General features: G+C 36.2%; 1 long non-coding RNA gene across 1 annotated transcript; it reads left to right on the top strand.

Annotated features, from left to right (window-relative positions):
• Window positions 1-380: 380 nt before the first annotated feature.
• Window positions 381-7,516, top strand: LOC145961374 (uncharacterized). The gene is made up of 4 exons (XR_014435630.1): window positions 381-470; window positions 558-1,713; window positions 2,819-2,995; window positions 3,425-7,516. It is a non-coding gene; the product is annotated as an uncharacterized LOC145961374 (long non-coding RNA).
• The last annotated feature ends 8,108 nt before the right edge of the window (window positions 7,517-15,624 follow it).

Below are 15,624 nucleotides of genomic sequence, written 5' to 3'. Positions count from 1 at the left end.
TGTCATATCCAGACGAATCATTTTTGTGAATTACGCCAATATATAACGCAAAGAGAGAAATCTATATCGCCAGTTCATAACTGCTTCTATGAACGTGATTAATTGAAGCACTAGATCGATAGGCAAGTTATGGAAAGAAGCGGCAATTTATAATCATAATAATTGCGATAATTCTGATTTGTCCATATATAGAATCACAAAATAAACAGGAAACAATAAAAGTCTTTATATTTCTTAACAAATTTGATGAACAAATTGTATGTATAAGGTTAATATTTTTAATAGCATATACACAGAAGGAAAATATCGTTGCGCGCTTTATTTTCATTCTAATTATGCGGTTATGTTGCAAATATGTCATTAGAAAACAACACAAAAGAAAAATTTCTATTTATAGAAATAGCATAAAAATAATCGAATTTTGAACAAATCACCGTAGAATTCCTTTAAAGAAAAAAGAGATTATAATTGTAAATATTAATTATAATGTACAACAAATGTGTTTGTAGTAGTTCTAAATATTAGATTAATATTGTATTTTTCATTCTAAACACAAGTTTCACGGAAGCAGACACAAATGGCCTAAAGGGTTTCTGAAATCAAGACCAAAACGAGGTCAACTCGTGATGTCTCGTGCACCTTCATTCGAGCATATATTTATCATATATAGCACAGACACAAGATAGAAGCGAGATAGATTGCTGGTCAAAGAGAAGGCTGCTTGAAATAATAAAAAAGTCAGATGCGTGCAAGGAAAGCGGGAGAAACACCGATGCAAGGACGATGTACATCCGCCGGAAGTCAAAGGGCGTCAGCTCGTGACGCCAACACCTAACGCAGTCATGGCCAAATTTAATGTAGTAAGAGCAAGTGAAACAAACTGATAAATTTGACATACATAGAAGAGGACAGATTTTCGGCCGAACAATCTTTCAGAAGTAAACAATGAACTTCCCAACAATAAATTTACCCATGTTCAGAGAATTGGCAAAGTGTATAAAAGAAACTAACAACCAAAAAGACTTCGGAATTTTTTCAGGAATTTTCTTCTTAATAAAGTTTTGACAAATAATCTGGCAGATCTACGTCAAACTAATATCACCCAATCATTAGCATAATTTCCTGTGTCGTTACGCGCACCGTGGCACGCATTACGCGGACACGCATAACTGGCGATATTCAAACGAATTAGTGAAATAACACAGTACGGTTTCATAAACGCGAAATTAGTAACACGGAGCAGTGTTTCGTTATCGACACGCAAGACAATTTCAACATTGAGAATTGCTTGGGAATTAAATCGCTAATTATGAATTGTGAGGAGATTTTAACGCCGCTGGTATGCTCGAAATCGGAGACCAATTAATTTAATTACGGCAGTTAACTCGATTACGGCGCTTCGCGCCTTTACATGGGGATTAAGCTGGCTTCGTTATTCGGTACGTTGCCCGTACCGCGAACTTCTTTGTCCGCGAAGTTCGCGTTTTAGCTCGTAAAAGATTCTTCGCGCGCACGATCATCGTTATATGAACGCAAACGGAGAAAAAGAGAGAAGACGAGAAGGAGAGAAAGAGAGAAGAAGGTAGAACGATATGTGCATTTTCACAAGCAAATTTTTCGCGTGACTCATAAAAACAGCAATATTGCCTACGACCTTCGGGATTCTGCCTCACCCGGCTCGGAGGGCCGATACGCATGTTAAATTTCATTCACGTAAGTGTCACGTACGCCTGAACGTTAGCAATAACACTCCGGGGAACAGGTCGCGATCGGGACTTCGTTTGGACAAAGCTTGGACGACAGCACAATCTCGCCGGCAATCTTTGTTCCATCTTTCTAAAGGTTTGAAACACAATAGTAAAGTCTTAGATGGCACAAGGATATTTCAGATATTTCACAGTTTTCCTAATAATTTTTACTTTGAATTTTTACAACCGTTTTCTTGTTTAATTTAATCGTTGCTTTTCACTAAATTGTGTCGAGAGAAAATACTAAAATATTTCTTACAATTACAATTGATAATAAATCGATTTAAATATAAATTAGAAATTAAAATGATCGACTAATAAAATTTCGTATTCTATTTCAAGTGTATGAGAGAATTTGATTTTCTCAAGATTTTATTTCAAGGTTTATTTAAAATATTTACTATTTACTTATCAGTTAATCATATTTCCTAGTCTAATTAAGCATTTCTTCTAGCTATTACTCAATTGCGTGTTGGTACCATACTTTTTATTCCACTTTTAACGCGTCTTATTTTTACGTTTGATTGTATTTCACTCCTAATCGGGTACTCTCGACGAAATCCGTCTTCTATTCATATGAGCAAGACGAAGGCGGATTACACGCCGCGTAAGGCGAATCGTCGATACTTAATCATCGTTTACGGCCATTGAATCGGACAACGGAAGAGCAAAATTACGCGGTGTATCGGAGACGTAATCTTGCGCAAACAGCGCCAAACTTGGCTCTCGCTAATTCTTTCGAGGAGCAATCGAATCAAATTAAACACCGCGCCTGCGAATAGAGCGAAATCGCGACCGCGGTATTTTATTTCTCACGTTCCTATTTCTCGAATTACGCGTCAATTCTGCGATTTTATCTAAGACGCATTGTGTTCATCTATTACAGAATTAGTCACGTGAGTTTATCATTTAGCGATAATTTTCTTTTCTGTATAGAATCTCTCTCCCTCTTTAACTTTTTTCAAATTGAAGATTTAATCTCTTTTAAAACTATTATATTTTAATGAGAAAAATAAATAGTATAATTATTATGGGAAGATATGTAAAAATAAATACTATATAATTTTCAGGAAAGAGAAAAAAGATTGAATAGTTCGACTGCAGAATTGTGAAATGTATCCTACGGTCTTGACAACGTATAAGATTACTGAGCGGATGTAATCTTAAATCGTTAAAATTAATTATCGTATGCAAAGAAAGAGACAGAAAGAAAAGAAAGAGAAATCGGATACCATGAAGAAGATCAGGTAATACATACTTTGAAATACACAACCTGTTGTATTTTCACACCCTGCCTCTCGCCGATCGCTTTTATATTTTTAACGAATGCATCAAACAATACACAATAAGTGATTCAAATTTTTTACTTTTCAATTTATTATCTTTTGAAAAATTGTTTTATTGAATACGCGTGACTTTTCAGGAAACAATTTTGTAAATTGCAACATACACTTTTCATACACATGTATCACAAAAAATATTAGCAGAATTGAAGATACAATAGAGAGATGAGTAATAATGAAGGAAGAATACGAATATCAGCAGAATTTATATTGATAATAAGAAACATGATGAATGAATTTTGTCACATGATTTTATAATTTTTCATAAATAATTTGTACTTTAAGTTGCGAAAGTGACAAGTTGTCGCTGACAAGGGGTGCGTTTTATTTCAGGAATTCGTGAAGAGTGCCATTGAGAATACTTCGCAAGATCGAGAAACTATTTTAACAACTCGATTGAAATCACCTGCCGATTATCGCGCAGAGATTGCACTTTCATCGTGAACTCTACTAACGTTGGAATTATGCTTATACATCGTGCGGTTTGGTCGACCGCTGCCTTTCCCATAAACTGGAAGTGGATGACACATCTAACAGCGAGAAGAGAGGAGCTCGATCTTTCAGGTATTCCCTTTCGAACTGCGAAATCGATTTCGCCGAAGGAAAATAGTCGCACAAACATTATTGCGGGGTTCCTTTTGTCCCGATAAAGAATTTGTACTCGCAGCAACGGCGTAAATTTCAGTATTGCCGGCGCGTTCGTGCAAGAGTGTCCCGCCACGAAAGCCCCAACGCTATAGAAGTCATTCGGCGGAATTTACGTTAAACGCTGTCAACGGTAAGAAAGGTTGCGGCGAATGCTTATTTTTGCATGAATGCTAATATAGTGGCTACCGCGATATCCGCGAAACATGAAATCGTCGGAGAACGCCGGTGCAAATGGAAGATACGACACGGATTTTACAGTCGTACTCGCGCGCTCTCGCTACGAATAATAAAAATTCTTGACGGAATCGTGGAGGAGTAGTCTGAAAATCCGGGTGAGGTCCGGTAGCCTCAACAAACCGTTACGTTCCGAATTTAGTAACGCGGATTGCTTTCCGCGTCACGCACAGCCCGGCGATTAATGAGCGAGGAGCGTGTGCGGACGGAGAGTCGCGTGTCGCAATTTTTATGTACGACCGGACCGATGCATCCGGGTCAGAGTATCGCGCTCGCCGATCCGCAATTACATTCCGCAACATTATTGCGCCGACCGATCATTATCCGACAAAGAGTGTCGGCACCGAGCGAATTGATTTCGCGTTCGGAAAGGAATGGAAGGAAATCAGCGTTTGGATATGATCGCGCAAAATGGATTTATCGCCTCGACACGTAAAAATCTCGACGGTTGAATCCACACCAGAGATTCCCACGTATGGTACGTACGTCGAGGCGGGCTGAACCGGCGCAAGGGTCGAGGAGAGAGAGATATAAAGGGGGAAGCGAGTAAAGATCCGACCCTTCGCTGCAACGATGTCCTTCCTTTTCGAGGAACGAGAGTGTAGAGAGAAAAAATTTACATCTCTCAATGCGCGTTTCTTAAGCCTCCTCGATGGTGACGCGAGTCGAAAATTCATTCACCCCGGGAAGGTATCATCCTGGGATTCCCCATCGGGAGATTCATCTCGAAATATCGACGCGACTCGAAAGCGCTTTAAGAGAACGTCGAAGCCGCTGACGGGATCGTGACGTCGGTTGATCTTCGTCGAAAGATCCTCACGAGAATCGTGTCTATCTAAGTACATACGAGGTCGAGCCTTCACCTCGATCACCCAGTATAGAACCTCGCGACTGAGCGAGAGCGAGACGGGGTGCGAGATGGGAAGAGTGCGAGCGGAGAGGAGGAAGGGAAGCGGGACACGTGGAGCTGTGTAAGAGCGAGCGCGTGAACCGGGAAAGATTCCGGTGAAGAGCGAGAGGGCGACGAGAGGAGAAAGGAGAGGAGGGAAACGAGGGGGAGAGCGAAGGCGCGAGAGATCGGTAAGAGGGGTCATTGGTTGTTCGTTGCGCGCTCAACGTATGGGAATCGTTATGGACCGACTATAGCCGTTGGAATGCGTCCTTTTTTTCCTTTTTGTGTCTCCCCCATATACCTGGCGGACCGCTCTTGCTCTGTTGCGGCGGCGGCGGTGGTGGCGAACCTCTTGCGGGCAATCCGGTCGGCCAGCGACCGACTGGGACGAGAAGGAGTGTGGTTCTCCGAGTTGGAGGAGGATCGAATTTGACTCGAAGAAAGAACGAGAAAGAAGGAGAGAAGCGGAGGGAGGATGGATGACATGCTGGAAGGAGAGAAAGATCTACCGCCGCGGAGAGGAGAAAGGAGCACGAGCAGAGAGATTGGGTTAACGGGGAGATGAGGGTGTAAGCGGCGGAGAGCCGAGCGTACCAGAACGAAGAGGGACAGCTGGCAGAAAGAGAAATAATGGGACTGCGAGATGAAAAAAAGCGATCAGAAGGAAAGTCGACGACGAACGTTGAAGCGAAATATCAAGAGAAGAATCGGTAGATGATAAAAAGATCGTGAAAGTTTGAAACGAAAGAGAAAAAGGTGCGTGACGAGAAGAAAGATTGGCACGCACAAGAGAAGAACTGGAAAGAGAAAACCAAGAAGAGAAAGATGATATCAAGAGTCAGACGAGGAAAAGACTAAGGGACATATATCAAGAATGATGTAATTGTTTGAAAAGAAACTTTTTGTACAAAACGATACTTTTTCATGCAAGCACCATCTTCTACCGGCTGTACATCGGAATAAAACAGCATCCACATCGAAAAACGATCAACGTCGTCAAGGTATGCCGAGCGGATGAGCGCTAAGGTAAAAGTAAACATTTGCGGGAGTAGACCGCAGAAGTACCGTGTTCAAAACGTCAAGAGACCATGTACGGCGGAGGCAAACGGTGTTCGAAGGCACCGCAAAGAACAAGCTTGGGAACAAGAAGAGGGCTAGAGCAAGAGCGCGCAACCGATTGTCAGCATCTTTGTCTACCGATATTCGCTACGGATGAACCTGTCTGTGATTGCGGCCAATTAAAAAACAAAAAAAAGAAAAAAAAAGATCGGCCGATTACCGCCGAGAAGAGCGACGCAAGAATAAAGCGAAGGACACCGAAGAGCGGGACCGGGAAACCACGCGTGAGCAAAAGACCGGCGTAAGTGAGAAAGAGAGAGAAAAAGAAAGATCCCCGACGCTTCGCCACGGTAGAATGGATCTACCGGGTGGTGGAAGGAGACGCACGCCGATGAGAGATCCAAGGCAGATTCGAGTGGAACCGAGGCAAACGGACCGGCGAACGGGCGACCGGTAGAAGACGAAGGACAGGTATGAGACGCAGCCCGCGAAAAGTGACGAGGAGAGGGAAAGAGCCGGTCCTCTCTCTTTCTCTCTCTCTCTCATTGTTCTCAGCACGACGGTTTGGCTCCCTGACGTCACGACGACGATTTGAACAGGCCAATCGGCGCTCGCAGGCATCTCATCCGTCGGTTACTCGCTGGTGGGATCGCAGAGCAACCAGGTAGAGAAAACAGGATGATGGTAGAAGGGAGGAGGTGGAGGAAAAGGTAGTGGGGCCGCGGGACCGGTGCGTGCGGCCCAGACCTATTCAGTTGATCAGTGAGTGCGGTAGTTGTCTCATCTCGTACCGCGCCAGGTGTAACTTTCCTCTCTTTCTCTCTCGGTCTCTGTGTGTCCTTGATACGACGGAGACAGTGATGGAGTTAAATCTCATGGAACGTGCTCCGATCAGGAGCCAAAGCCACAGGTATGGTTTTCTCTCTGCTCAAGTATGTAGTTTTCTCCGACTACGCGGTTAGTTAGGCGTGCTAATGCGCAGTTTGAACAACGTCATCCAACTCTTGGAAGGAAAATTATCGATTCCATTCGAAATTTGCACGTAATCGATTAGGGATGTAGTAAGATGCGAGAAATCTTCGAAAATTCTTTTTACTTGGAAAAATATTTCAAATGATCTAGAGAATTATAAAATAGCTTTTCAAGGTTTCTAGCCCCTCCCTCCCCTCCTTCACTTCTTAATATATTCTATACACAGCGGAAATATTTATAATCAACGCAATATTTTCAATACACGCGATAAATTAACGTAATTCGCCAAGATGGTTTCGTTTCTGAAATTGTAGGAATATAAATGAAAAGAGAATATCAGTCGTGGATGGCTGGACTGAAAAATGAATTAAGAATCTTTCGTTTTCCGAGCGATCGTTCTTATTTTTAACACTAATTGTAAGTTAGAGAAAAGAGAAAGAGTCGTACACATTAATGTTTTTTCGCTCGCTTAAACGTGTTCAATACCTATTGTGACCAGAATAATAATAAAAAACGTTAATAGTAATATCAACATTAATAATTATAATAAAATAATATTTAATATATTAATAAATTTTATGTAATAATTCCGTGATCAGGATAATCGTGACAAATTGTGTATCTACAAATATAGAAATCGATTGGAATCATGATTTGATACTAAAAAAAGATAAAAAATACAGAAAAAAATAGGGAGATTAGAAATTATTTCTAATGTCGATATTTTTTAATGCAATTTTTATCCTATATTTTGTATAATTATAATATATAAATAATAAAGAACTATATATATTAACACAATTGTCTGTGAATAAAAATTCTCTGCGAATAAATTTTACTTCTCGGTGTCGTGGAAATAATTAGAACTATAATATATGCTTGGAAGATCTTTTCTAATTTTTTTTCTAAGACTAATAAAAGCAAAAAACAATAAAAAATTAATTCGTTTAATTTATATTATTAATTTTTACATGTTTTACGAATGACTTGTATTGAGAATATAATACGAAACCAGCATTTTTATAAGTTTACTCTTCCTTAAATTGATATAAGTACATTTTCTACCCGCATTGTTTTATGGAAATTCGTGTTTCAGCGTTAGTCTTACATCACTTTCGATATAACCTGCTTACCATATACCGGTTAACACGAGATACATTAGTTGAAATAAGCAGTTTTGAGAGTATCGAAGCGCGGAGTACCTTGAGTTTGTGCTTAATAGCGTTACTCTTACCAAGACCATTGTGTGTATTACGTTCAAAATTTAGCGTGCCGAAACGATTGAATACTAGAGTTCTGGTCATACAATTAGAGAGTCAATATTCTAAATTGTAACTATAATTTTGCTATAAATTTAGTTACTTAATTTTTTCAAATTTATAAAACTTGCTTTAAATATGCATCTAAATTTAAAACAATTTTTACACAAAAACGTTTATACATTTTTTGTATCTTAATTTCTCTTTTATGATGCTATTCGCCGACATTTATTTATGAAATATAAAATTTGTTAGATTTGAAATTCTTGTTAATACTTTCGAATTATATTTTTCATCAGATAATTTTAAAATGCCATGAAATTCGCTCATTCTTAGATTAATATCCTTATTTTAAGGTTCGTTAAATAATAATATAACGAACCTGTAATTGAACGAAAATGTGATTAAAAATAAGGAAACGTAGGATGTGCATGAAAATATAACATTCGTATCCTCTCAAGATATCGGAGATTTCTTCAAGGCCGAATATCAATGTCAGTATCGTCAAACACTTCGACCAATTAATTATCTCGTAAATTCGAATGGAGACCATCCGTGAAGCCTTTCAATACGAGCGACAATACGAGCAACAAAGTCGAAGCAATCGTTTTGCATCTTGAACGATATAAGCAAGAACTATTTGTAATCTTTTTTTCCTTCTTAATCTTTAAAGATATACTATTTTAATCTTCATAAAAAGAGCATGTATTATTGTAATTTTTAATATAAATTAATATTATTAATTAATTTTAAAATTACGATATTTTTAATTGCAAAAATAAAAATTGCATAAGTACATCAGTACAAAAATTCACAAATGCAATATTTAATATTTTTTTTCGTATATATATTCATTAATACTTAATTTCAACATTATTAGTACTTAAAATATATTATTAATATATATTTAATATACAAATTTAATACTGAATTAATATATTATTTTCATTCTTTTAATTCTTTTACAGTTCCTCAATTTTAAATTTGCAAATTTATTTTCTTGCTTTTTATTCACTTTCCAAATACCGATTGCTTGTTTCGCATTCGCATTATCGGTGCGCGCATCTTCATCCTCGACGATTCGCACCGTTTCGCGTGCGAATTTCCGTGGGCCTCTTAGCAACAGGTCATGCACACATCTACCGTGGAAAAACGGAGCTGCTGCTATGCAACTCGAGTGTCTTCCTCCTTGTCGCTCGATGATCATGTCTTACTTTTATCTGCTTCGTAACTCGCGATCGAACAGTTATTTCGCATAATCATTTATATTTTGCAATCGTTTATACCTCGCTTAAATAGATTTTTTTATATGGATTTGTAGAAAAGTTGCGCAACATTTTTCAAATTTTGAATTTACAGAAAAACTAGGAAATTTTCTATTCGTCTGCGTATTATCTCTTAAAAAAGCAAAATTTAAATCTGACATAAAGAAAATTTGAGTGTGCTCGAAAATAGAGTATAAATTAATAAATTAGTAAATTAGAGTATAAAATAAATTAATAAATTAACACTAAATTTGTATCGATGAAGTATATTTCTTATCTCATATATCACTACTAACTCAATATTATTATAGTTTTATTTGCAGTTGCTATGAACTAATATACTTGTTCAGATAACACACGTATCTAAAAAATATCTCGAGAACATTTTTTACACAAGTGTGTTGTCTGGGTTAGTATTTTGAATCTAGAATAATACATCTATTTTCCGAACAATTGCTCTTTTCTTCATATATTTTTTTTATTTTTATAATTTATATAATTCGTTTGTAACGAAACAGATGCATGAAAAGTGTTTTTGATGTATACATATAATAGCTAGGCAAATATCCAATTTTTCACGAACATGGTCTTTTTTACAAATTCTTGACAAGCGATTTTGAATATTTTATGAAACCTTACAGACTATCTAAAAATAAATATAGCACGTTCGCGCGCGCACACATCGATAAGACACAATCATCAAAGTAACGATAATTCACGACGTTGTATCTCACGTTGGCGTGTTAAAAGAAATTTCAGCACGATCGATTACTCGTTTACACCGTGTAACGTGCGCTGCCGGTCCGTGTTGGAGCATATGTGCGTATTATGCACAAACTTGCACGCAACATCAACCACGGACCGTATTCTCGCGGTATCGATAAAAAGCACAATGTCAGATTATATTTTTCTCTTTGATATTTCCTTTGCTTGGCCATTAATATTTTAAAAGGTATTTCCCTTTTTTTACAATTATATAAAGTGATTTCTAATCGCATATCTAATTGCTTGTCAATATTTCAAAGGGCGGATTCGCAATTCAAGAAGACAATGTCTTATGCACATAAATTGTTCTAGACATTTTTACCACTTTATTCCAGGTAGAAATAATGAATATACGATGAGCAAAACGACAAAATATTCGAGAGGTTTTAGCGAATTTTTGTTATTCGTAGCCGAGAAGAAGAAAGAGAGAGATTGATCATATGCATTAGTAATCGAATCACATCAGCATACGTTTGCGTTAAAAATGAAAAACAAGTATTCTTCTTCGCGTGTATTTTCTTTAATTTGTCGCAGCACGGAAAAAAAAGGTTGAGCGACCTATGTCCATACTTTTACTATGTCCATCTTTAAGTTTGTCCTTTAAAGTATTATCATATAATTAAAAATCTCTCTGTATATAATTTAATCATCTTACATTTATTATATATTTATTTGTAATTATAACAGATTTCTAATTCTTTTTTTTCTGAAATGGATTCTCCTGGTTGATGAGAGTTAGCTCGATACCAGCAAAAAGTCGTTTCTGTACGCACATTCACCGAACAACCGCAACCGGTATTATTGCCGCGCGGAAGCCTATATCGCATGCGATCTTCGTTGCGTCGGCGAACTCGCCGGAGATCGGCATGGTAGAGCAAACGTTCAAGGAATAAAATGCAAACACGCCGCATCTGCATACGTATGTATGTACGCGTTACGTGAATTTTCGTTTAAAAAAGCTAATCAATGTAAAATTCTCTCCGGGAATATACGAGTAAATTCGACGCGATTTTAATAATTTTTTTTTAATTTTATACAGAATTGAACGTGTCAAGTTAGCTAAAAATATATTCTCTTCTTCCTTTCCTTCTGATATATATTTGGATAAAATATTTATCTTAATGAAATTTTTATTTATATTTAACGATTTTTTCGATTCTTCGCGATAATTATATTATTCTGTGTTAATATATTATATATTTATTATTATATAATTAACATACTCTCCAGTTTCTTTTTTAGAATGACTTTATATATCTCGTGCCTTTCGAAATAATACCATGTATTATATCATATATCATACATCATATATAACATATATTAGCAATAAGCCAAGTTAAATATGATTTGTCAATCCTATTATCGCGCTACAGAGATATTGCACAGAGAGGACATACGAATAATATTTCGTTAATTATCCTCATTTGAGACTCGATCAATGAGATAAATATTTATATTTAGAAAAATTATTTTTGATCATTTTTAAAACTCTTCGCAAATGGCACGAATCATCGACGATTGTTCCTCTCTAATATATCTAATATATATAATTTCAGTTAATTTTTATATTTTCGGCGATTAAATTTTAAAGTGTAAATTCACCAGCTGACGAATTTGGAGTAAAAATTAAATAAATTTATTTGTCTTTAAAAAAAATATATATATATATATTTTTTTTTAAAGACAATTAAATAAATTAGTTTTATTAAATAAATAAAAACATGCGAAAATCTGAATACAAAATAACAAATTTCACATACACTTCAGAAAAATTCTTTACATTATTCGGCTGCTTTAATCTTTTTTAATAATATTTTTATTTGAACAATGAAGAAATTATCTTTCAAGGTGTCATTTAAACTGGAGAAGTTATATATAACTTTCACGCAAAAAAGAGAAGTTTGCATAAAGCGTAAATGCGTTTCTTGATTTTCTTTTCTGCATTTCCATATCAAGTACACATTTAAGAGGCAGGGAAATTAAATCGATAAATATAATCGCAATGATAATGTCTGCAAAAGAAGCAGCAGTTATCTCGAGCAGTGACGCAGCTGTGTTTGCATAAACGATTGGAAATCGAAGCTCGTTAGAAATCGAATTTATCGGTCGTCGCGAAATATCGATCGAAAGTATCGAGAACCTTTTCGGAAACTTATATGGACAAACGACTCGATTATTACGAAATGCTTACGCGGTTTCAATGAGATAATAGGTACGGTCAACAGATCATATCATCCGGAGACTTTGTAATGACTGAACCAAACGTGAAGGTGTTAATTAGATCGGCAAAGCAACGTCACATTACCAAGTCGAGTCATTTTTCAAGTTTTAAAATAATTGTAGAATCATATGAGATTACGTCCCAGAATAAAGATATAAAAATATTATAAATATGCTAAAATATTAATCAATGTTATTGATTATAGATTATTGTTTATAGATTATTTTTAATAAAAAGCACTTTATAATTTTGATTTCCTAATCAAAACCAGAAATGACAAAACTATACATAATTTAACTTATGTAATATTTAAATGCATCATACATTCAATTCATATGAATCACGTAAATATTTTGTACAGAATTTTAATAATTAATTTATTATTTATTATTGCGTTTGATTTATTAATATATATATATATATATATATATATATATATATATATATGATAATTATATTGCATATAAAAAATTATATTTTTGTCATAATGAAAGACTTCTCATTTGGTGTTTAACACGTTTGAAATTTTTCGGCCTTAGTCATCTCGAAGAAGCATTTCTTCGATGTAGTTTTGATATCTTAAATGTTCGAGCATTCCACGGATATTTTATCTAATTCGGACACGATATCAGCGATATCATTAAAGCCTCAATTCAAAGAAATACAATTTTTCGCAAAACGCATTCATAATCACGGAGAAAATCATAAAAATTACACATTATTGATATCAAAAATTTGATTCTTGTATCATTCGAATCAATACTGTTCGATCGCATGTAACAAATTAACAATAGTCGTTCATTGATCTCGCAAACAACTTTGCTGTCTTATCAGCGAACATACGTATCTTCCTCTCGAGTGTGCCACTGCCGGATATTAGTGAAATACTCTGGAAAGGTGCGATAAACAGTATATAGTTGTAACAACGGTGGCAGATAAGAGAGAAATCGAAGGCCAATCCAACTGCGGCCAACTTATCAGACAGATACGTTATACTTACGTGTGTTTATTGTAGCTATACATACGTGACGTCCGATTGCACGGTTCGGATAAGATAGAATCGGGAATCGCTCGGTTCTCGGGCCGAGATTGGAATTTATTCGTGTTCGAAATCTGGCAGCGAGCAAGTGTCATTTTAACGCGACGAATCGGCAGACGGCCGTCCTTGACATTTTGTACGTTGTGATAATGAAATTAAACTGTTCTCAAGCGAGCTCTAAAGTGCCATCGTAACGTGACCGTGAAGTGAAGGATCGAAAGAATTCGTTACGAATATTATTTGCGTACATCGTTCCATTGTGTCACTAAACTTGACCTGACCTTTTACGCGTAATAATAATTCTAAAACTGTAAATCGCACGTTTACAGTGTGCGTTACGTGTGATTTTTTTCTAGATTATTTTCCATTTTTCCTCGCTCTCGATTATGTTTCATCATGTTGCATCGTCATATCGTAACAGAATACGCGTTATAATACAGCTATAATATAAATATAATATAAATATATCCTGCATGATCACACTTTCACCAATTTCTGTCGCCAAGTAAGTTCTAATATCACAATGATAAGTGTATTCGTGTTGAACGCGGGACGATAACGGCTGCTTTTTGTGGCGCAATATAACATATAAAAAGAATTGCCACGGGCGACTTTATGATAAAGCGACAAGCGGCATTGGTTTCTTTTTGAAAGCAGAGATTTATTTTAAGAGCAGAAAGTGTTGCTGCTCTTATAGGAGACAGAGCGACATAAAGCTTATGTATATCTGTATGTGTGAGAGAGAAAGAGTGAGATTGAGAGAGCGGTTTGAAAATAAAATCGAATCCAGATACGGACGATATACGGGACGATATAGCAAGATCATAACTTTCTCCGAAGGAAGGTTCTTACGAAACTTTATACCGGTCTGCATACATACTTGCCGACTCGATTTCAATGAAAAGTACTTTAATAAGCAATTCCGCAACGTAATGGAAAGAGTATACGGATAATATCTTCTCGTGCCACAGAGGACTAAGAACCGATATATCGCGATAATTCCCAAACGAGAACGCATATCGTGCATAAATTATTGATCTATTTATAATTGCTATTTATAATTGCTGGCAACGTGACTACGAATTGTTTATTTAAGTGGTAATGTTAAAAAATAAAAGGATTCGATACGAATGCACACAATATCTTTCATGTAGAAAGTCGGTGACATCAATGTAAAATGCGGAAGAACATATGCATGAGTCTTACTCATTCGCTCCGTGAATCGCATTAATTAATCGACTAGAATACAAGAGTTCTCGTTAAATTGAAATCCGCGAGACTTCAATGACGTGTCAGTACAGCTAAGCAATTGCTTAGCCGCATTGACACATCATTGAAGTTTCATGTAATTACACATAACGTGACGATGCACATAATGGGACTTAATACACGATGGCAGGACCAAATATACATATGTATCTTTTTAGATGTTATATAAATTCAAGACTATTTAAAATTCAATCAAAACCGAAAATAATTATAATAATAGTTGCATTAATCATTATGTTAATGCATATCTCTTTATAAGATAAATATCGAATCGAGCCTCAACGAGCCATAATTTTATCGTTGCTCTCATCACGAAGGCCTTTTAAGAGTTTTCAGACGTATGTTTAGTCATCGTCACATTATGTATCCGCGGGTCCAGGTTACGCGACTTTCACTGCGAAATGTCAACGGCTGTTTCACTTTTCAGCTCCCCACCGTGCACGCATATCGATCAATCCGTTTACGTGCAACAAAGGGACAATTGTTGTAAAGCGATTTACGATTTCTCTCTGTATCTGTTTCAGATAATAGACGCGATGGCCACGTGTGTATTATATGTCGATGAGATTGGATCTTGCAGCCTGGAAAGAGAGCGAAGACCTAACTTCCCACTGAGAATAGAGAAACTCACGGATTCGATTTATTTATATTCCTTTTCCACGTTGAAAAGTTGTAGAAAAAAAATAATTTGCGGAATATTCGTTACAACAAAGTAAGAAATATTTTACTCTAATATTTATATCGCGTTTAAAATAAAATATGAATTACATTTTCAGCTTACAATATTATCTGAAAATGGCCGGAAATTTATTTTTGGAGCCTTATATGATTATATAATGAAAGGAATGTAATATTTTCATTTTGAACATATATTAGCAACAGTCGGATTTATTTTAATTTTTCTCTCATC

This window comes from Camponotus vicinus, unplaced genomic scaffold (genome assembly GCF_025532165.1).
Source record: "Camponotus vicinus isolate PSW18456_S1 unplaced genomic scaffold, iyCamVici1.0 SCAF_11, whole genome shotgun sequence".
In the NCBI taxonomy this organism is placed as follows: domain Eukaryota; kingdom Metazoa; phylum Arthropoda; class Insecta; order Hymenoptera; family Formicidae; genus Camponotus; species Camponotus vicinus.
The sequence above is the reverse complement of the archived record's forward strand: the minus strand, read 5'-3'. Positions and strand labels throughout refer to the sequence as shown.